This window comes from Oncorhynchus keta, unplaced genomic scaffold, assembly GCF_023373465.1.
Source record: "Oncorhynchus keta strain PuntledgeMale-10-30-2019 unplaced genomic scaffold, Oket_V2 Un_contig_2368_pilon_pilon, whole genome shotgun sequence".
Classification (NCBI taxonomy): Eukaryota; Metazoa; Chordata; class Actinopteri; order Salmoniformes; family Salmonidae; genus Oncorhynchus; species Oncorhynchus keta.
This window is the reverse complement of record NW_026283516.1, coordinates 6,401-29,000: the sequence shown is the minus strand read 5'-3', so window position 1 is coordinate 29,000 and position 22,600 is coordinate 6,401. Positions and strand designations below refer to the sequence as shown.

At 45.0% G+C, this 22,600-nt stretch overlaps 1 pseudogene; it reads right to left on the bottom strand.

Annotated features, from left to right (window-relative positions):
* LOC127921817 (tripartite motif-containing protein 2-like) overlaps positions 1-20,754 on the bottom strand; it is a 35,045-nt pseudogene extending 14,291 nt beyond the window's left edge.
* Positions 20,755-22,600: the final 1,846 nt, after the last annotated feature.

The window sequence follows — 22,600 nt, the reverse complement described above, 5'->3', positions numbered from 1 at the left end:
ATTTTAACGGACAAAAAAATGTGCTTTTCTTTCAAAAACAAGGACATTTATAAGTGACCCCAAACTTTTGAACGGTAGTTGTTGTATTTTTTTTTCAAATTCACTTAGTTAGCTAGCAAATGCAGCTAGCTAATTTAGCCTGCTCAAACACCCGGCTCAAACAGAGAGAGATGCTATGTTAGCTAGCTGGCTATGGCTATCCAACAGAGAGGGTTGCTATGTTAGCTAGCTGGCTATAACAGAGGGATGCTATGTTAGCAAGCTGGCTATAACAGAGGGATGCTATGTTAGCTAGCTGGCTATAACAGAGGGATGCTATGTTAGCAAGCTGGCTATAACAGAGGGATGCTATGTTAGCTAGCTGGCTATAACAGAGGGATGCTATGTTAGCTAGCTCGCTATAACAGAGGGATGCTATGTTAGCAAGCTGGCTATAACAGAGGGATGCTATGTTAGCAAGCTGGCTATAACAGAGGGATGCTATGTTAGCAAGCTGGCTATAACAGAGGGATGCTATGTTAGCTAGCTGGCTATAACAGAGGGATGCTATGTTAGCAAGCTGGCTATAACAGAGGGATGCTATGTTAGCTAGCTGGCTATAACAGAGGGATGCTATGTAAGGGTTTTATTAATGTATTGCCACCGGGTCCTGTACGTGTAACTGCTAAACTGTTTGCTGACTGTACACTGTACTGCATGATCGTAGCGGGTTTTCTAACGCGTTGGTTCCAGTAGCTATTTTCACTATGACGTTAGCTAATAATGGTGACAATGATGTAGGCTGTGTGTAGCGGTTAGCGGTTAGCGGTTACGGTATGAAGGTTTGGCTTGGAAAAGTTTTTTTTTTTTCCGCCTGGTCACAGAGAGCTGATGTGTTGTGCAGTGAAGTCCACAAGCGAAAGGGAAAATGTGAGTGGAGGATGATGGGAGAAGGAATTATAAAACAATAAAAGGGATCATGCTGTTTGTATGTGGCTGCTGTGACAGTGAACTGTGTTTGCGTGTGATCAGGGGTGTAGATGGAAGCAAAGTATAAACATTCCTGAATTTGACCAATAGAAACTCTCGCTTGAAACTCTTCGACTAATGATTTACAGGTGGATGCAGGCAATAATGATTATAGGTGGATGCAGGCAATAATGATTACAGGTGGACGCAGGCCATAATGATTACAGGTGGACGCAGGCAATAATGATTACAGGTGGATGCAGGCAATAATGATTACAGGTGGATGCAGGCAATAATGATTACAGGTGGATGCAGGCAATAATGATTACAGGTGGATGCAGGCAATAATGATTACAGGTGGATGCAGGCAATAATGATTACAGGTGGATGCAGGCAATAATGATTACAGGTGGATGCAGGCAATAATGATTACAGGTGGATGCAGGCAATAATGATTACAGGTGGACGCAGGCAATAATGATTACAGGTGGATGCAGGCAATAATGATTACAGGTGGACGCAGGCAATAATATATTATTATTATTATTATTATTATTATTATTATTATTATTATTATTATTATATTATATGCCATTTCGGCTTTTATCCAAAGCGACTTACAGTCATGTGTGCATACATTCTATGAATAATGATTACAGGTGGATGCAGGCAATAATGATTACAGGTGGACGCAGGCAATAATGATTGTGTCACTTTCTGTCACCTTGATTACTCAAAATCGTCTCTACCTGTGCACCTACGTTGTAAACTTTAATTCCTAAGGTTGTAGCAACCTCGTGATAGGGAACATTTGTAGTAACCTAAACCTATCAATGTTACATTGAACTGGGTGAATATGAATGACAGTAACCTAAACCTGTCACTGTTACATTGACCTGGGTGAATATGAATGACAGTAACCTAAACCTATCAATGTTACATTGACCTGGGTGAATATGAATGACAGTAACCTAAACCTATCAATGTTACATTGACCTGGGTGAATATGAATGACAGTAACCTAAACCTATCACTGTTACATTGAACTGGGTGAATATGAATGACAGTAACCTAAACCTGTCACTGTTACATTGAACTGGGTGAATATGAATGACAGTAACCTAAACCTGTCACTGTTACATTGAACTGGGTGAATATGAATGACAGTAACCTAAACCTGTCACTGTTACATTGAACTGGGTGAATATGAATGACAGTAACCTAAACCTGTCACTGTTACATTGAACTGGGTGAATATGAACGACAGTAACCTAAACCTGTCACTGTTACATTGAACTGGGTGAATATGAATGACAGTAACCTAAACCCGTCACTGTTACATTGAACTGGGTGAATATGAATGACAGTAACCTAAACCTGTCACTGTTACATTGAACTGGGTGAATATGAATGACAGTAACCTAAACCTGTCACTGTTACATTGAACTGGGTGAATATGAATGACAGTAACCTAAACCTGTCACTGTTACATTGAACTGGGTGAATATGAATGACAGTAACCTAAACCTGTCACTGTTACATTGAACTGGGTGAATATGAATGACAGTAACCTAAACCTGCCACTGTTACATTGAACTGGGTGAATATGAACGACAGTAACCTAAACCTGTCACTGTTACATTGAACTGGGTGAATATGAACGACAGTAACCTAAACCTGTCACTGTTACATTGAGCTGGGTGAATATGAAAGACAGTAACCTAAACCTGTCACTGTTACATTGAGCTGGGTGAATGGAATATGAATCATCCAGTATGCTGTAATAGAAATAAGGTCATGCTGATGAAAAGGATTTAAAGTGACATTAAAATGTTATAATAAAATAAAAAAACACCAATCTGAAAGTTCACTTTTCTGTAGGGAAGATGCTCAGGTACCCTTAGACCTCCATCTGTGCACGTGCCTGCCTATATGTCACCTGTATGTCTCCTGTATGTCTCCTGTATGTCCCCTGTATGTCACCTGTATGTCTCCTGTATGTCGCCTGTATGTCGCCTGTATGTCGCCTGTATGTCACCTGTATGTCTCCTGTATGTCTACTGTATGTCTCCTGTATGTCGCCTGTATGTCTCCTGTATGTCGCCTGTATGTCTCCTGTATGTCTCCTGTATGTCACCTGTATGTCTCCTGTATGTCTCCTGTATGTCACCTGTATGTCTCCTGTATGTCGCCTATATGTCGCCTGTATGTCTCCTGTATGTCACCTGTATGTCACCTGTATGTCGCCTGTATGTCTCCTGTATGTCTCCTGTATGTCACCTGTATGTCACCTGTATGTCTCCTGTATGTCACCTGTATGTCACCTGTATGTCACCTGTATGTCTCCTGTATGTCGCCTGTATGTCTCCTGTATGTCTACTGTATGTCTCCTGTATGTCTCCTGTATGTCACCTGTATGTCTCCTGTATGTCACCTGTATGTCACCTGTATGTCTCCTGTATGTCGCCTATATGTCGCCTGTATGTCTCCTGTATGTCACCTGTATGTCACCTGTATGTCGCCTGTATGTCTCCTGTATGTCTCCTGTATGTCTCCTGTATGTCTCCTGTATGTCACCTGTATGTCTCCTGTATGTCGCCTGTATGTCTCCTGTATGTCACCTGTATGTCTCCTGTATGTCACCTGTATGCCACCTGTATGTCACCTGTATGTCTCCTGTATGTCTACTGTATGTCACCTGTATGTCTCCTGTATGTCTCCTGTATGTCTACTGTATGTCACCTGTATGTCTCCTGTATGTCTACTGTATGTCACCTGTATGTCTCCTGTATGTCTCCTGTATGTCACCTGTATGTCACCTGTATGTCTCCTGTATGTCTACTGTATGTCACCTGTATGTCTCCTGTATGTCTACTGTATGTCACCTGTATGTCTCCTGTATGTCTCCTGTATGTCACCTGTATGCCACCTGTATGTCTCCTGTATGTCTCCTGTATGTCGCCTGTATGTCGCCTATATGTCTCTGTATGTCTCCTGTATGTCTCCTGTATGTCTCCTGTATGTCACCTGTATGTCACCTGTATGTCACCTGTATGTCTCCTGTATGTCACCTGTATGCCACCTGTATGTCACCTGTATGTCTCCTGTATGTCTACTGTATGTCACCTGTATGTCTCCTGTATGTCTCCTGTATGTCACCTGTATGCCACCTGTATGTCTCCTGTATGTCACCTGTATGTCTCATGTATGTCACCTGTATGTCACCTGTATGTCTCCTGTATGTCTCCTGTATGTCACCTGTATGTCTCCTGTATGTCTCCTGTATGTCTCCTGTATGTCACCTGTATGTCTCCTGTATGTCTCCTGTATGTCACCTGTATGTCACCTGTATGTCACCTGTATGTCTCCTGTATGTCACCTGTATGTCACCTGTATGTCTCCTATATGTCACCTGTATGTCACCTGTATGTCTCCTGTATGTCTCCTGTATGTCTCCTGTATGTCACCTGTATGTCTCCTGTATGTCTCCTGTATGTCACCTGTATGTCTCCTGTATGTCTCCTGTATGTCACCTGTATGTCTCCTGTATGTCCCCTGTATGTCTCCTGTATGTCACCTGTATGTCTCCTGTATGTCTCCTGTATGTCACCTGTATGTCACCTGTATGTCTCCTGTATGTCTCCTGTATGTCTCCTGTATGTCACCTGTATGTCACCTGTATGTCTCCTGTATGTCTCCTGTATGTCACCTGTATGTCACCTGTATGTCACCTGTATGTCTCCTGTATGTCACCTGTATGTCACCTGTATGTCTCCTGTATGTCTCCTGTATGTCACCTGTATGTCTCCTGTATGTCTCCTGTATGTCTCCTGTATGTCACCTGTATGTCTCCTGTATGTCTCCTGTATGTCACCTGTATGTCACCTGTATGTCTCCTGTATGTCTCCTGTATGTCACCTGTATGTCTACTGTATGTCGCCTATATGTCGCCTGTATGTCTCCTGTATGTCTCCTGTATGTCTCCTGTATGTCTCCTGTATGTCACCTTTTATGTCTCCTGTATGTCACCTGTATGTCACCTGTATGTCTCCTGTATGTCTCCTGTATGTCACCTGTATGTCTCCTGTATGTCTCCTGTATGTCACCTGTATGTCTCCTGTATGTCTCCTGTATGTCGCCTGTATGTCTCCTGTATGTCTCCTGTATGTCACCTGTATGTCTCCTGTATGTCTCCTGTATGTCGCCTATATGTCACCTGTATGTCACCTGTATGTCACCTGTATGTCACCTGTATGTCTCCTGTATGTCTACTGTATGTCACCTGTATGTCTCCTGTATGTCTCCTGTATGTCTCCTGTATGTCACCTGTATGCCACCTGTATGTCTCCTGTATGTCACCTGTATGTCTCCTGTATGTCTCCTGTATGTCACCTGTATGTCACCTGTATGTCTCCTGTATGTCTCCTGTATGTCACCTGTATGTCTCCTGTATGTCTCCTGTATGTCACCTTTATGTCTCCTGTATGTCGCCTGTATGTCTCCTGTATGTCTCCTGTATGTCACCTGTATGTCTCCTGTATGTCACCTGTATGTCTCCTGTATGTCTCCTGTATGTCTCCTGTATGTCTCCTGTATGTCTCCTGTATGTCACCTGTATGTCTCCTGTATGTCACCTGTATGTCACCTGTATGTCTCCTGTATGTCACCTGTATGTCACCTGTATGTCACCTGTATGTCTCCTGTATGTCCTGTATGTCTCCTGTATGTCTCCTGTATGTCTCCTGTATGTCACCTGTATGTCTCCTGTATGTCTCCTGTATGTCACCTGTATGTCACCTGTATGTCACCTGTATGTCACCTGTATGTCTCCTGTATGTCACCTGTATGTCACCTGTATGTCACCTGTATGTCTCCTGTATGTCACCTGTATGTCACTGTATGTCTCCTGTATGTCACCTGTATGTCACCTGTATGTCACCTGTATGTCTCCTGTATGTCACCTGTATGTCACCTGTATGTCTCCTGTATGTCACCTGTATGTCTCCTGTATGTCACCTGTATGTCACCTGTATGTCTCCTGTCATGTCTCCTGTATGTCACCTGTATGTCTCCTGTATGTCTCCTGTATGTCACCTGTATGTCTCCTGTATGTCACCTGTATGTCGCCTGTATGTCTCCTGTATGTCTCCTGTATGTCACCTGTATGTCTCCTGTATGTCTCCTGTATGTCGCCTATATGTCACCTGTATGTCACCTGTATGTCACCTGTATGTCACCTGTATGTCTCCTGTATGTCTACTGTATGTCACCTGTATGTCTCCTGTATGTCTCCTGTATGTCTCCTGTATGTCACCTGTATGCCACCTGTATGTCTCCTGTATGTCACCTGTATGTCTCCTGTATGTCTCCTGTATGTCACCTGTATGTCACCTGTATGTCTCCTGTATGTCTCCTGTATGTCACCTGTATGTCTCCTGTATGTCTCCTGTATGTCACCTTTATGTCTCCTGTATGTCGCCTGTATGTCTCCTGTATGTCTCCTGTATGTCACCTGTATGTCTCCTGTATGTCACCTGTATGTCTCCTGTATGTCTCCTGTATGTCACCTGTATGTCTCCTGTATGTCACCTGTATGTCTCCTGTATGTCACCTGTATGTCACCTGTATGTCTCCTGTATGTCACCTGTATGTCACCTGTATGTCACCTGTATGTCTCCTGTATGTCTCCTGTATGTCACCTGTATGTCTCCTGTATGTCTCCTGTATGTCACCTGTATGTCTCCTGTATGTCTCCTGTATGTCTCCTGTATGTCACCTGTATGTCACCTGTATGTCTCCTGTATGTCACCTGTATGTCACCTGTATGTCACCTGTATGTCTCCTGTATGTCACCTGTATGTCACCTGTATGTCTCCTGTATGTCTCCTGTATGTCTCCTGTATGTCACCTGTATGTCTACTGTATGTCGCCTATATGTTGCCTGTATGTCTACTGTATGTCGCCTATATGTTGCCTGTATGTCTCCTGTATGTCTCCTGTATGTCTCCTGTATGTCACCTGTATGTCTCCTGTATGTCACCTGTATGTCACCTGTATGTCTCCTGTATGTCTCCTGTATGTCTCCTGTATGTCTCCTGTATGTCTCCTGTATGTCGCCTGTATGTCTCCTGTATGTCGCCTGTATGTCTCCTGTATGTCTCCTGTATGTCACCTGTATGTCTCCTGTATGTCTCCTGTATGTCGCCTATATGTCACCTGTATGTCACCTGTATGTCACCTGTATGTCACCTGTATGTCTCCTGTATGTCTACTGTATGTCACCTGTATGTCTCCTGTATGTCTCCTGTATGTCTCCTGTATGTCACCTGTATGCCACCTGTATGTCTCCTGTATGTCACCTGTATGTCTCCTGTATGTATCCTGTATGTCACCTGTATGTCACCTGTATGTCTCCTGTATGTCTCCTGTATGTCACCTGTATGTCTCCTGTATGTCTCCTGTATGTCACCTTTATGTCTCCTGTATGTCGCCTGTATGTCTCCTGTATGTCTCCTGTATGTCACCTGTATGTCTCCTGTATGTCACCTGTATGTCTCCTGTATGTCTCCTGTATGTCTCCTGTATGTCACCTGTATGTCTCCTGTATGTCACCTGTATGTCTCCTGTATTACACCTGTATGTCACCTGTATGTCTCCTGTATGTCACCTGTATGTCACCTGTATGTCTCCTGTATGTCTCCTGTATGTCACCTGTATGTCTCCTGTATGTCTCCTGTATGTCTCCTGTATGTCTCCTGTATGTCACCTGTATGTCACCTGTATGTCACCTGTATGTCACCTGTATGTCTCCTGTATGTCACCTGTATGTCACCTGTATGTCACCTGTATGTCTCCTGTATGTCACCTGTATGTCACCTGTATGTCACCTGTATGTCACCTGTATGTCACCTGTATGTCTCCTGTATGTCACCTGTATGTCTCCTGTATGTCTCCTGTATGTCACCTGTATGTCACCTGTATGTCTCCTGTATGTCTCCTGTATGTCACCTGTATGTCACCTGTATGTCACCTGTATGTCTCCTGTATGTCACCTGTATGTCTCCTGTATGTCTCCTGTATGTCACCTGTATGTCTCCTGTATGTCACCTGTATGTCACCTGTATGTCACCTGTATGTCTCCTGTATGTCTCCTGTATGTCACCTGTATGTCACCTGTATGTCACCTGTATGTCTCCTGTATGTCACCTGTATGTCACCTGTATGTCTCCTGTATGTCTCCTGTATGTCACCTGTATGTCTCCTGTATGTCTCCTGTATGTCACCTGTATGTCACCTGTATGTCTCCTGTATGTCTCCTGTATGTCTCCTGTATGTCTCCTGTATGTCACCTGTATGTCTCCTGTATGTCACCTGTATGTCTCCCGTATAACCCCTGTATAACCCCTATATGTCCCCTGTATGCTCACCTTGTATTTGCCCTCGCTGGAGAAGATGCTGACCCACTTGTTGTCGTAGTCGGCGATGATGATGTCACCGTTGGGTGAACAGCCACACCCGTTGGCCGTTGGAGTTGCCCTGGCGACCGACCCCTCACCCCAAAGCGACTGTTAAATTCCCCTCATTAGAGAAGATCTGTCCGGGGGAGGGACAGATACACACACACACACACACACACAAAATGATCAAAATTCTGCCACGGTGTGTTTGTGTGTGTGTGTGTGTGTGCGTGTGTGTGTGTGTGTGTGTGTGTGTGTGTGTGTGTGTGTGTGTGTGTGTGTGTGTGTGTGTGTGTGTGTGTGTGTGTGTGTGTGTGTGTGTGTGTGTGTGTGTGTGTGTGTGTGTGTGTGTGTGTGTGTGTGTGTGTGTGTGTGTGTGTGTGTTTACCTGGACACACTGGTTATTGCTGTCTGCTATTAGAATCCTGCCATTGGAGGACGCCGACACACCCTGCAGGTTAGTAAACTCTCCTTTATTTCTCCCCTTAGTACCTGGACAGAGTGAAAACATTATTCATGGAGAAACTAGAGCTAGAGAGAGAAATAAAGAGAGAAGCAGACAGAGAGAGAAGCAGACAGAGAGAGAAGCAGACAGAGAGAGAAATAAAGAGAGAAGCAGACAGAGAGAGAAGCAGACAGAGAGAGAAGCAGACAGAGAGAGAAGCAGACAGAGAGAGAAACAAAGAGAGAAGCAGACAGAGAGAGAAGCAGACAGAGAGAGAAATAAAGAGAGAAGCAGACAGAGAGAGAAGCAGACAGAGAGACAGACAGACAGAGAGACAGACAGACAGACAGACACAGACAGACAGACAGACAGACAGACAGACAGACAGAGAAGCAGACAGAGAAGCAGACAGAGAGAGAAACAAACAGACAGACAGACAGACAGACAGACAGACAGACAGACAGAGACAGACAGACAGACAGACAGAGAGAGAAGCAGACAGAGAGAGAAGCAGACAGAGAGAGAAATAAGAGAGAAGCAGACAGAGAGAGAACAGACAGACAGACACAGACAGACAGACAGACAGACAGACAGACAGACAGACAGACAGACAGACAGACAGACAGACAGACAGAGAAAAATAAATAAAACTGCACAGATCTCCTCCTCTCACCGATCCTGAAGATGAGATCATCTTCGATGGGATTCTCTTTGCGTCTGGGTGTTCCCAGGGCACTGCCTGTCCTCCTGGACCCCTTCTTCTTACTCCCAGGGGACTTTCCTCTCCGCTTAGCCCCCTCAGAGGAGCCTGTAGACGGGGTGGCGGTGGCCGCCAGAGAGGTGGCTGTGGTGGTGGGAGGAGACTCCTGGAAAATACATTGAACATGGAGTTAGAGGGATGGTAGACAGTCCTCCAATAACCTAATTTAACACCATCTTCTCTGCTTTGTTTTCTCTCTTTTGTTTCCCCTCCCTCCTTCCCTCTATTTTTTCAACCCCACTCCCTACAAATCTTGCAGTGTATTCTGGGTAGCAGTGAGGCTCTCTCTCTCTCTCTCTCTCTCTCTCTCTCTCTCTCTCTCTCTCTCTCTCTCTCTCTCTCTCTCTCTCTCTCTCTCTCTCTCTCTCTCTCTCTCTCTCTCTCTCTCTCTCTCTCTCTCTCTCTCTCTCTCTATATATATATATATATATATATATATATATATATATATATTTTTTTTTTTTTTTTATATATAGAGAGTGTTGTAACGATGTGCAAATTGTAATGGAAAAGTAAATAAACATAAATATTGTTTGTATTTACAATGGTGTTTGTTCTTCACTGGTTGCCCTTTTCTTGTTGCAACAGGTCACTAATCTTGCTGCTGTTATGGCACACTGTGTGGTATTTCACCCAGTGGATATGGGAGTTTATCAAAATTGGATTTGTTTTCGAATTCTTTGTGGATCTGAGGGGAATATGTGTCTCTAAAATGGTCATACATTTGTCAGGAGGTTAAGAAGTGCAGCTCAGTTTCCACCTCATTTTGTGGGCAGTGAGCACATAGCCTGTCTTCTCTTGAGAGCCATGTCTGCCTACGGCGGCCTTTCTCAATAGCAAGGCTATTCTCAGTGAGTCTGAACATTGATCCAAACTTAAGGAAAGCTTTGACTGTCACAGTGGTCAGGTGTCCTGTCACTGTGTACTTTCTGTTTAGGGCCAAATAGTATTTCTAGTTTGCTCAGTTTTTTTGTTGAGTCTCTCCAATGTGTCAAGTAATTATCTTTTTGTTTTCTCATGATTTGGTTGGGTCTAATTGAGTTGCTGTCCTGGGGCTCTGTGGGGTCTCTCTCTATCTCTCATTACCTCAGGGTCAGGGGACCTGGTAACTCTGAGTCTGAAGGGACTTCCTTTGATGTGTTGGTCATAGAGCCGGAGAGCCAATGAAAACTCTCCTTCCTTGTTTACAGTGTAAACAAAATCATATGTCCCGTTCTTATAGTCGAGTATCTCTCCGTCCGCCACGCTGCCATCTGGAGTACACACCTGGAAGGAGATATAACAACACTATTTATCCACGTATGGTAATTAGTTTAGTGTAACGTAGCATAGCTTAGCATAGAGTAGCATACATTCATTTATTTTATCTTAGTTTAGCGTAGCATAGCATAGCATAGCATAGCGTAGCATACATTAATTTATTTGACCTTAGTTTAGCGTAACGTAGCATAGCATAGCGTAGCATACATTCATGTATTTTATCTTAGTTTAGCGTAACGTAGCATAGCAAAGCGTAGCATTCATTAATTTATTTTATCTTAGTTTAGCGTAACGTAGCATAGCTTAGCATAGCATAGCATACATTAATTTATTTGACCTTAGTTTAGCGTAACGTAGCATAGCATAGCATAGCGTAGCATACATTCATGTATTTTATCTTAGTTTAGCGTAACGTAGCATAGCATAGCGTAGCATTCATTAATTTATTTTATCTTAGTTTAGCGTAACGTAGCATAGCTTAGCATAGCATAGCATACATTAATTTATTTGACCTTAGTTTAGCGTAACGTAGCATAGCATAGCGTAGCATACATTCATGTATTTTATCTTAGTTTAGCGTAGCGTAACATAGCATAGCATAGCATTCATTAATTTATGTTATCTTAGTTTAGCGTAACGTAGCATAGCTTAGCATAGCATAGCATACATTCATTTATTTTATCTTAGTTTAGCGTAACGTAGCATAGCATAGCATAGCATAGCGTAGCATACATTAATTTATTTGACCTTAGTTTAGCGTAACGTAGTATAGCATAGCGTAGCATACATTCATTTATTTTATCTTAGTTTAGCGTAACGTAGCATAGCGTAGCATACATTAGCTTAGTTTGTTTTATCTTAGTTTAGCTGAACGTGCTTGTGCGTGTCGGCCCCCTACCTCAGCAGACAGGATGGCATTGCCGCTCCTGCATGGTCCGCCGGCCTTGTCTCTGGTCATTATGGTTACGCAGGCTGGGAGACCCACGATGCACTGCTCCAGTCCCACACCAGACGCCTCACTCTGGCTCGCCACAGCGCTTGGGACGACAATCATGATGTCATTATTTTTATTTAATTTATATGAATTGTTTCATTTCATTATTAATACAACAAAAATACATTTTGTTCATTCATAATTTATTTATTTGTTTATTCATATTTTATCTCTGATTACAGCAGCAAGTTCACGTCACACCATTCCATCGCTCCTCCCGGGACGTGAATCAGCCAACTTTCGGATACTGGTCCACCTGACGACACCGACCTGGTAGTGATGACGGTTCCCAGCTGATATAGACTGACCTGGTAGTGATGACGGTTCCCAGCTGATATAGACTGACCTGGTAGTGATGATAGTCCCCAGCTGATATAGACTGACCTGGTAGTGATGATAGACCCCAGCTGATATAGACTGACCTGGTAGTGATGATAGACCCCAGCTGATATAGACTGACCTGGTAGTGATGACGGTTCCCAGCTGATATAGACCGACCTGGTAGTGATGATAGACCCCAGCTGATATAGACTGACCTGGTAGTGATGATAGACCCCAGCTGATATAGACTGACCTGGTAGTGATGACGGTTCCCAGCTGATATAGACTGACCTGGTAGTGATGATAGACCCCAGCTGATATAGACTGACCTGGTAGTGATGATAGATTCCAGCTGATATAGACTGACCTGGTAGTGATGATAGACCCCAGCTGATATAGACTGACCTGGTAGTGATGATAGACCTCAGCTGATATAGACTGACCTGGTAGTGATGACGGTTCCCAGCTGATATAGACTGACCTGGTAGTGATGATAGACCCCAGCTGATATAGACTGACCTGGTAGTGATGATAGACCCCAGCTGATATAGACTAACCTGGTAGTGATGATAGACCCCAGCTGATATAGACTGACCTGGTAGTGATGACAGACCCCAGCTGATATAGACTGACCTGGTAGTGATGATAGACCCCAGCTGATATAGACTGACCTGGTAGTGATGACAGACCCCAGCTGATATAGACTGACCTGGTAGTGATGATAGACCCCAGCTGATATAGACTGACCTGGTAGTGATGATAGACCCCAGCTGATATAGACTGACCTGGTAGTGATGACGGTTCCCAGCTGATATAGACTGACCTGGTAGTGATCATAGACCCCAGCTGATATAGACTGACCTGGTAGTGATGATAGACCCCAGCTGATATAGACTAACCTGGTAGTGATGATAGACCCCAGCTGATATAGACTGACCTGGTAGTGATGACAGACCCCAGCTGATATAGACTGACCTGGTAGTGATGATAGACCCCAGCTGATATAGACTGACCTGGTAGTGATGACAGACCCCAGCTGATATAGACTGACCTGGTAGTGATGATAGACCCCAGCTGATATAGACTGACCTGGTAGTGATGATAGACCCCAGCTGATATAGACTGACCTGGTAGTGATGATAGACCCCAGCTGATATAGACTGACCTGGTAGTGATGACGGTTCCCAGCTGATATAGACTGACCTGGTAGTGATGATAGACCCCAGCTGATATAGACTGACCTGGTAGTGATGATAGACCCCAGCTGATATAGACTGACCTGGTAGTGATGACGGTTCCCAGCTGATATAGACTGACCTGGTAGTGATGATAGACCCCAGCTGATATAGACTGACCTGGTAGTGATGATAGATTCCAGCTGATATAGACTGACCTGGTAGTGATGATAGACCCCAGCTGATATAGACTGACCTGGTAGTGATGATAGACCTCAGCTGATATAGACTGACCTGGTAGTGATGATTCCCAGCTGATATAGACTGACCTGGTAGTGATGATAGACCCAGCTGATATAGACTGACCTGGTAGTGATGATAGACCCCAGCTGATATAGACTAACCTGGTAGTGATGATAGACCCCAGCTGATATAGACTGACCTGGTAGTGATGACAGACCCCAGCTGATATAGACTGACCTGGTAGTGATGATAGACCCCAGCTGATATAGACTGACCTGGTAGTGATGACAGACCCCAGCTGATATAGACTGACCTGGTAGTGATGATAGACCCAGCTGATATAGACTGACCTGGTAGTGATGATAGACCCCAGCTGATATAGACTGACCTGGTAGTGATGATAGACCCCAGCTGATATAGACTGACCTGGTAGTGATGACGGTTCCCAGCTGATATAGACCGACCTGGTAGTGATGATAGACCCCAGCTGATATAGACTGACCTGGTAGTGATGATAGACCCCAGCTGATATAGACTGACCTGGTAGTGATGACGGTTCCCAGCTGATATAGACTGACCTGGTAGTGATGATAGACCCCAGCTGATATAGACTGACCTGGTAGTGATGATAGACCCCAGCTGATATAGACTGACCTGGTAGTGATGATAGACCCCAGCTGATATAGACTGACCTGGTAGTGATGATAGACCCCAGCTGATATAGACTGACCTGGTAGTGATGACAGTTCCCAGCTGATATAGACTGACCTGGTAGTGATGATAGACCCCAGCTGATATAGACTGACCTGGTAGTGATGATAGACCCCAGCTGATATAGACTAACCTGGTAGTGATGATAGACCCAGCTGATATAGACTGACCTGGTAGTGATGACAGACCCCAGCTGATATAGACTGACCTGGTAGTGATGATAGACCCCAGCTGATATAGACTGACCTGGTAGTGATGACAGACCCCAGCTGATATAGACTGACCTGGTAGTGATGATAGACCCCAGCTGATATAGACTGACCTGGTAGTGATGATAGACCCCAGCTGATATAGACTGACCTGGTAGTGATGATAGACCCCAGCTGATATAGACTGACCTGGTAGTGATGACGGTTCCCAGCTGATATAGACTGACCTGGTAGTGATGACAGTTCCCAGCTGATATAGACTGACCTGGTAGTGATGATAGACCCCAGCTGATATAGACTGACCTGGTAGTGATGACGGTTCCCAGCTGATATAGACTGACCTGGTAGTGATGATAGACCCCAGCTGATATAGACTGACCTGGTAGTGATGATAGATTCCAGCTGATATAGACTGACCTGGTAGTGATGATAGACCCCAGCTGATATAGACTGACCTGGTAGTGATGATAGACCTCAGCTGATATAGACTGACCTGGTAGTGATGACGGTTCCCAGCTGATATAGACTGACCTGGTAGTGATGATAGACCCCAGCTGATATAGACTGACCTGGTAGTGATGATAGACCCCAGCTGATATAGACTAACCTGGTAGTGATGATAGACCCAGCTGATATAGACTGACCTGGTAGTGATGACAGACCCCAGCTGATATAGACTGACCTGGTAGTGATGATAGACCCAGCTGATATAGACTGACCTGGTAGTGATGACAGACCCCAGCTGATATAGACTGACCTGGTAGTGATGATAGACCCCAGCTGATATAGACTGACCTGGTAGTGATGATAGACCCCAGCTGATATAGACTGACCTGGTAGTGATGACGGTTCCCAGCTGATATAGACTGACCTGGTAGTGATGATAGACCCCAGCTGATATAGTCTGACCTGGTAGTGATGATAGACCCCAGCTGATATAGACTGACCTGGTAGTGATGATAGACCCCAGCTGATATAGACTGACCTGGTAGTGATGACGGTTCCCAGCTGATATAGACTGACCTGGTAGTGATGATAGACCCCAGCTGATATAGACTGACCTGGTAGTGATGACGGTTCCCAGCTGATATAGACTGACCTGGTAGTGATGATAGACCCCAGCTGATATAGACTGACCTGGTAGTGATGATAGATTCCAGCTGATATAGACTGACCTGGTAGTGATGATAGACCCCAGCTGATATAGACTGACCTGGTAGTGATGATAGACCCCAGCTGATATAGACTGACCTGGTAGTGATGACGGTTCCCAGCTGATATAGACTGACCTGGTAGTGATGATAGACCCCAGCTGATATAGACTGACCTGGTAGTGATGACGGTTCCCAGCTGATATAGACTGACCTGGTAGTGATGATAGACCCCAGCTGATATAGACTGACCTGGTAGTGATGATAGACCCCAGCTGATATAGACTGACCTGGTAGTGATGATAGACCCCAGCTGATATAGACTGACCTGGTAGTGATGACAGACCCCAGCTGATATAGACTGACCTGGTAGTGATGATAGACCCCAGCTGATATAGACTGACCTGGTAGTGATGATAGACCCCAGCTGATATAGACTGACCTGGTAGTGATGACGGTTCCCAGCTGATATAGACTGACCTGGTAGTGATGATAGACCCCAGCTGATATAGACTGACCTGGTAGTGATGATAGACCCCAGCTGATATAACTGACCTGGTAGTGATGACGGTTCCCAGCTGATATAGACTGACCTGGTAGTGATGATAGACCCCAGCTGATATAGACTGACCTGGTAGTGATGACAGACCCCAGCTGATATAGACTGACCTGGTAGTGATGATAGACCCCAGCTGATATAGACTGACCTGGTAGTGATGACAGTTCCCATCTGATATAGACTGACCTGGTAGTGATGATAGACCCCAGCTGATATAGACTGACCTGGTAGTGATGACGGTTCCCAGCTGATATAGACTGACCTGGTAGTGATGATAGACCCCAACTGATATAGACTGACCTGGTAGTGATGATAGACCCCAGCTGATATAGACTGACCTGGTAGTGATGATAGACCCCAGCTGATATAGACTGACCTGGTAGTGATGATAGACCCCAGCTGATATAGACTGACCTGGTAGTGATGATAGTCCCCAGTTTGTGGATAGACTTTCTCAGCCCCTCTGTCTCCATCAGTAAATCCAGCTGATCGTTCTCCTCAGCCTGGAACGGTAGCCCTACCGGAAATATACACGTTAAAAACTGTAGCCCTACCGGAAATACACACGTTAAAAACTGTAGCCCTACCGGAAATATACACGTTAAAAACTGTAGCCCTACCGGAAATACACATGTTAAAAACGGTAGCCCTACCGGAAATACACATGTTAAAAACGGTAGCCCTACCGGAAATATACATGTTAAAAACTGTAGCCCTACCGGAAATATACATGTTAAAAACGGTAGCCCTACCGGAAATACACGTTAAAAACTGTAGCCCTACCGGAAATACACATGTTAAAAACGGTAGCCCTACCGGAAATAGACATGTTAAAAACGGTAGCCCTACCGGAAATACACATGTTAAAAACGGTAGCCCTACCGGAAATATACACGTTAAAAACTGTAGCCCTACCGGAAATATACATGTTAAAAACTGTAGCCCTACCGGAAATATACACGTTAAAAACTGTAGCCCTACCGGAAATATACACGTTAAAAACTGTAGCCCTACCGGAAATATACACGTTAAAAACTGTAGCCCTACCGGAAATATACATGTTAAAAACTGTAGCCCTACCGGAAATATACACGTTAAAAACTGTAGCCCTACCGGAAATATACATGTTAAAAACTGTAGCCCTACCGGAAATATACATGTTAAAAACTGTAGCCCTACCGGAAATATACACGTTAAAAACTGTAGCCCTACCGGAAATATACATGTTAAAAACTGTAGCCCTACCGGAAATATACACGTTAAAAACTGTAGCCCTACCGGACTGTACAAAAATATAAACGTAACATGTAAAGTATTGTTTGTTTCAAGAGCAAAAAAAAAAATCATAGAAATGTTCCATCTGCACAAAATATTATTTCTCTCAAATGTTGTGGAGAAATTACACAGGTGCACCTTGTGCTGGGGGGAAATAAACGGCCACTTTAAAATGTGCAGTTTTATCACACAATACCAATGCCACAGATGTCTCAAGTTTAGAGGGAGCGTGCAGTTGTCATGCTGACTCCAGAAATGTCCACCAGAGCTCTTTCCAGAGAATGTAATGTTCCTTTTTCTACCATAAGCCGCCTGCCTCTAATATCGTTTTTAGAGAATTTGGCAGTACGTCCAACCGGCCTCACAACAGAAGACCATGTGTAACCCCGACAACCCAGGACCTTCACATCCGGCTTCTTTATCTGCAGGACTGTCTGAGGGGAGGGGGGTGGGGGGGGGTGCAGAGGAGTATTTCTGTCTGTAATAAAGCCCTTTTCTGGGGATAAACTCAATCTGGTTGGCTGGGCCTGGCTCCCAAGTGGCTGGGCCTGGCTCCCAAGTGGCTGGGCCTGGCTCCCCAGTGGCTGGGCCTGGCTCCCCAGTGGCTGGGCCTGGCTCCCCGGTGGCTGGGCCTGGCTCCCCGGTGGCTGGGCCTGGCTCCCAAGTGGCTGGGCCTGGCTCCCCAGTGGCTGGGCCTGGCTCCCCAGTGGCTGGGCCTGGCTCCCCAGTGGCTGGGCCTGGCTCCCAAGTGGCTGGGCCTGGCTCCCCGGTGGCTGGGCCTGGCTCCCGGTGGCTGGGCCTGGCTCCCGAGTGGCTGGGCCTGGCTCCCCAGTGGCTGGGCCTGGCTCCCAAGTGGCTGGGCCTGGCTCCCCGGTGGCTGGGCCTGGCTCCCCGGTGGCTGGGCCTGGCTCCCCAGTGGCTGGGCCTGGCTCCCCAGTGGCTGGGCCTGGCTCCCCAGTGGCTGGGCCTTTCCCTCTAAGGACAACCCATGGCTACACTCTTGCCCAGTCGTGAAATCCACAGATAATGGGCTAAATAATTAGATAATGGGCTAAATAATTAGATAATGGGCTAAATAATTAGATAATGGGCTAAATAATTAGATAATGGGCTAAATAATTAGATAACTAAGGAATTTAATTCAATTGAACGATTTCCTTATATGAAATTAACTGTAACTCAGTAAAATATTTGAAATTGTTGCATGTTTCGTTTATATTTTTATTCAGTAATCATGTTAAAAAAACGTAGCCCTACCAGAAATAAACATATTTATAACAATAGCCCTACCAGAAATAAACATATTTATAACAGTAGCCCTACCAGAAATACACATATTTATAACAGTAGCCCTACCAGAAATAAACATACTTATAACAGTAGCCCTACCAGAAATACACATATTTATAACCGTAGCCCTACCAGAAATAAACATACTTATAACAGTAGCCCTACCAGAAATACACATATTTATAACAGTAGCCCTACCAGAAATACACATATTTATAACAGTAGCCCTACCAGAAATACACATATTTATAACAGTAGCCCTACCAGAAATACACATATTTATAACAGTAGCCCTACCAGAAATACACATATTTATAACAGTAGCCCTACCAGAAATAAACATATTTATAACAGTAGCCCTACCAGAAATACACATATTTATAACAGTAGCCCTACCAGAAATACACATATTTATAACAGTAACCCTACCAGAAATACACATATTTATAACAGTAGCCCTACCAGAAATACACATATTTATAACAGTAACCCTACCAGAAATACACATATTTATAACAGTAGCCCTACCAGAAATAAACATTTTTATAACTTTAGCCCTACCAGAAATACACATATTTATAACAGTAGCCCTACCAGAAATACACATATTTATAACAGTAGCCCTACCAGAAATAAACATATTTATAACAGTAGCCCTACCAGAAATACACATATTTATAACAGTAGCCCTACCAGAAATAAACACATTTATAACAGTAGCCCTACAGTAGCAGAAATAAACACATTTATAACAGTAGCCCTACCAGAAATAAACACATTTATAACAGTAACCCTACCAGAAATAAACACATTTATAACAGTAGCCCTACCAGAAATAAACACATTTATAACAGTAGCCCTACCAGAAATAAACATATTTATAACAATAGCCCTACCAGAAATAAACATATTTATAACAGTAACCCTACCAGAAATACACATATTTATAACAGTAGCCCTACCAGAAATAAACATATTTATAACAGTAACCCTACCAGAAATAAACATATTTATAACTGTAGCCATACAGGAAATACACATATTTAAAATAGTAGCCATACAGGAAATAAACAGGACCATGCCCCAGGACTACCTGACATGATGACTCCTTGCTGTCCCCAGTCCACCTGACTGTGCTGCTGCTCCATTTTCAACTGTTCTGCCTTATTATTATTCGACCATGCTGGTCATTTATGAACATTTGAACATCTTGGCCATGTTCTGTTATAATCTCCACCCGGCACAGCCAGAAGAGGACTGGCCACCCCACATAGCCTGGTTCCTCTCTAGGTTTCTTCCTAGGTTTTGGCCTTTCTAGGGAGTTTTTCATAGCCACCGTGCTTCTACACCTGCATAGCTTGCTGTTTGGGGTTTTGGGCTGGGTTTCTGTACAGCACTTTGAGATATCAGCTGATGTACGAAGGGCTATATAAATACATTTGATTCGATTTGATTTGATTTGATATTTATAACTGTAGCCATACAGGAAATAAACATGTTTAAAACAGTAGCCCAGGTTATCAAGTTATTTCCTGGCTGACGTAACCCATGTGAATCACAACACAGGGAGTGCTGTGACCACACTGGTCTGCAAAGGAGGCCATTTCCTAATGCAATATTAGCTCAGAATATGGTTCTCTCGTTGTTTTGGATTTGAAAATCCAACCATTGTAATAGCAGGGGGCGGGGCTCAGAGGCTGTGTGTGTTTGAGTGAGAGGAGAGCCAACCAGTAAAAGCACAGCATCCCCTTCATTATCAACGCATCGTGCAGACTCTGAAGACAGGAGGACTTTAAAAGTTAGTTGTTACCTAATTTCACATGCCATGGAATGGAACATGTTACAATTTTACAGACCTTGGCTGGCCAGATCCTCAGCCTCTCCCCCAAGGCCTCTCTCAGCCTGCAGGCTGCGGCGCGGGCCTCCACGCTCAGGGCCTTCTCTGTCTGGGTACATGTGTCAACGATACCCCCTGGCTATGGAGTAAGGTGTCCAGCTGGGCCTGCAAGACCTGGGGAGGGGAGGGAGGGAGGGGAGAGGAGAGAGAGAGAGAGAGAGAGAGAGAGAGAGAGAGAGAGAGAGAGAGAGAGAGAGAGAGAGAGAGAGAGAGAGACAGAGACAGAGAGAGAGAGAGAGAGAGAGGATAGGATTATTTTTGTACTCTGCCTCCCTCCCCACTAGGACACTCTCTCTCCTCCCTACCTTCTGTTTCAGTCCGTAGGTGACCTCTAGCTCCATCAGTAGGACACTCTCTCACTCTCTCTCTCCCTACCTTCTGTTTCAGTCCGTAGGTGACTTCTAGCTCCATCAGTAGGACACTCTCTCTCTCTCTCTCCCTACCTTCTGTTTCAGTCCGTAGGTGACCTCTAGCTCCATCAGTAGGACACTCCACCTTCTGTTTCAGTCCGTAGGTGACCTCTAGCTCCATCAGTAGGACACTCTCTCTCTCTCCTACCTTCTGTTTCAGTCCGTAGGTGACCTCTAGCTCCATCAGTAGGACACTCTCTCTCTCTCCCTACCTTCTGTTTCAGTCCGTAGGTGACCTCTAGCTCCATCAGTAGGACACTCTCTCTCTCTCCCCCTACCTTCTGTTTCAGTCCGTAGGTGACCTCTAGCTCCATCAGTAGGACACTCTCTCTCTCCTACCTTCTGTTTCAGTCCGTAGGTGACCTCTAGCTCCATCAGTAGGACACTCTCTCTCTCTCCTCCCTACCTTCTGTTTCAGTCCGTAGGTGACCTCTAGCTCCATCAGTAGGACACTCTCTCTCTCCCTACCTTCTGTTTCAGTCCTCTCTCTCTCTCCTCCCTACCTTCTGTTTCAGTCCGTAGGTGACCTCTAGCTCCATCAGTAGGACACTCTCTCTCCTCCCTACCTTCTGTTTCAGTCCGTAGGTGACCTCTAGCTCCATCAGTAGGACACTCTCTCTCTCTCTCCCGTCCCTACCTTCTGTTTCAGTCCGTAGGTGACCTCTAGCTCCATCAGTAGGACACTCTCTCTCTCTCTCCCTACCTTCTGTTTCAGTCCGTAGGTGACCTCTAGCTCCATCAGTAGGACACTCTCTCTCTCTCCTCCCTACCTTCTGTTTCAGTCCGTAGGTGACCTCTAGCTCCATCAGTAGGACACTCTCTCTCTCTCCCTACCTTCTGTTTCAGTCCGTAGGTGACCTCTAGCTCCATCAGTAGGACACTCTCTCTCTCCTCCCTACCTTCTGTTTCAGTCCGTAGGTGACCTCTAGCTCCATCAGTAGGACACTCTCTCTCTCCTCCCTACCTTCTGTTTCAGTCCGTAGGTGACCTCTAGCTCCATCAGTAGGACACTCTCTCTCTCTCTCCCTACCTTCTGTTTCAGTCCGTAGGTGACCTCTAGCTCCATCAGTAGGACACTCTCTCTCCTCCCTACCTTCTGTTTCAGTCCGTAGGTGACCTCTAGCTCCATCAGTAGGACACTCTCTCTCTCCCTACCTCCAGTCCGTACCTTCTCCATCAGTAGGACACTCTCTCTCCTCCCTACCTTCTGTTTCAGTCCGTAGGTGACCTCTAGCTCCATCAGTAGGACACTCTCTCTCTCTCTCCCTACCTTCTGTTTCAGTCCGTAGGTGACCTCTAGCTCCATCAGTAGGACACTCTCTCTCCTCCCTACCTTCTGTTTCAGTCCGTAGGTGACCTCTAGCTCCATCAGTAGGACACTCACCTCTCTCTCCTCCCTACCTTCTGTTTCAGTCCGTAGGTGACCTCTAGCTCCATCAGTAGGACACTCTCTCTCTCTCTCTCTCCTACCTTCTGTTTCAGTCCGTAGGTGACC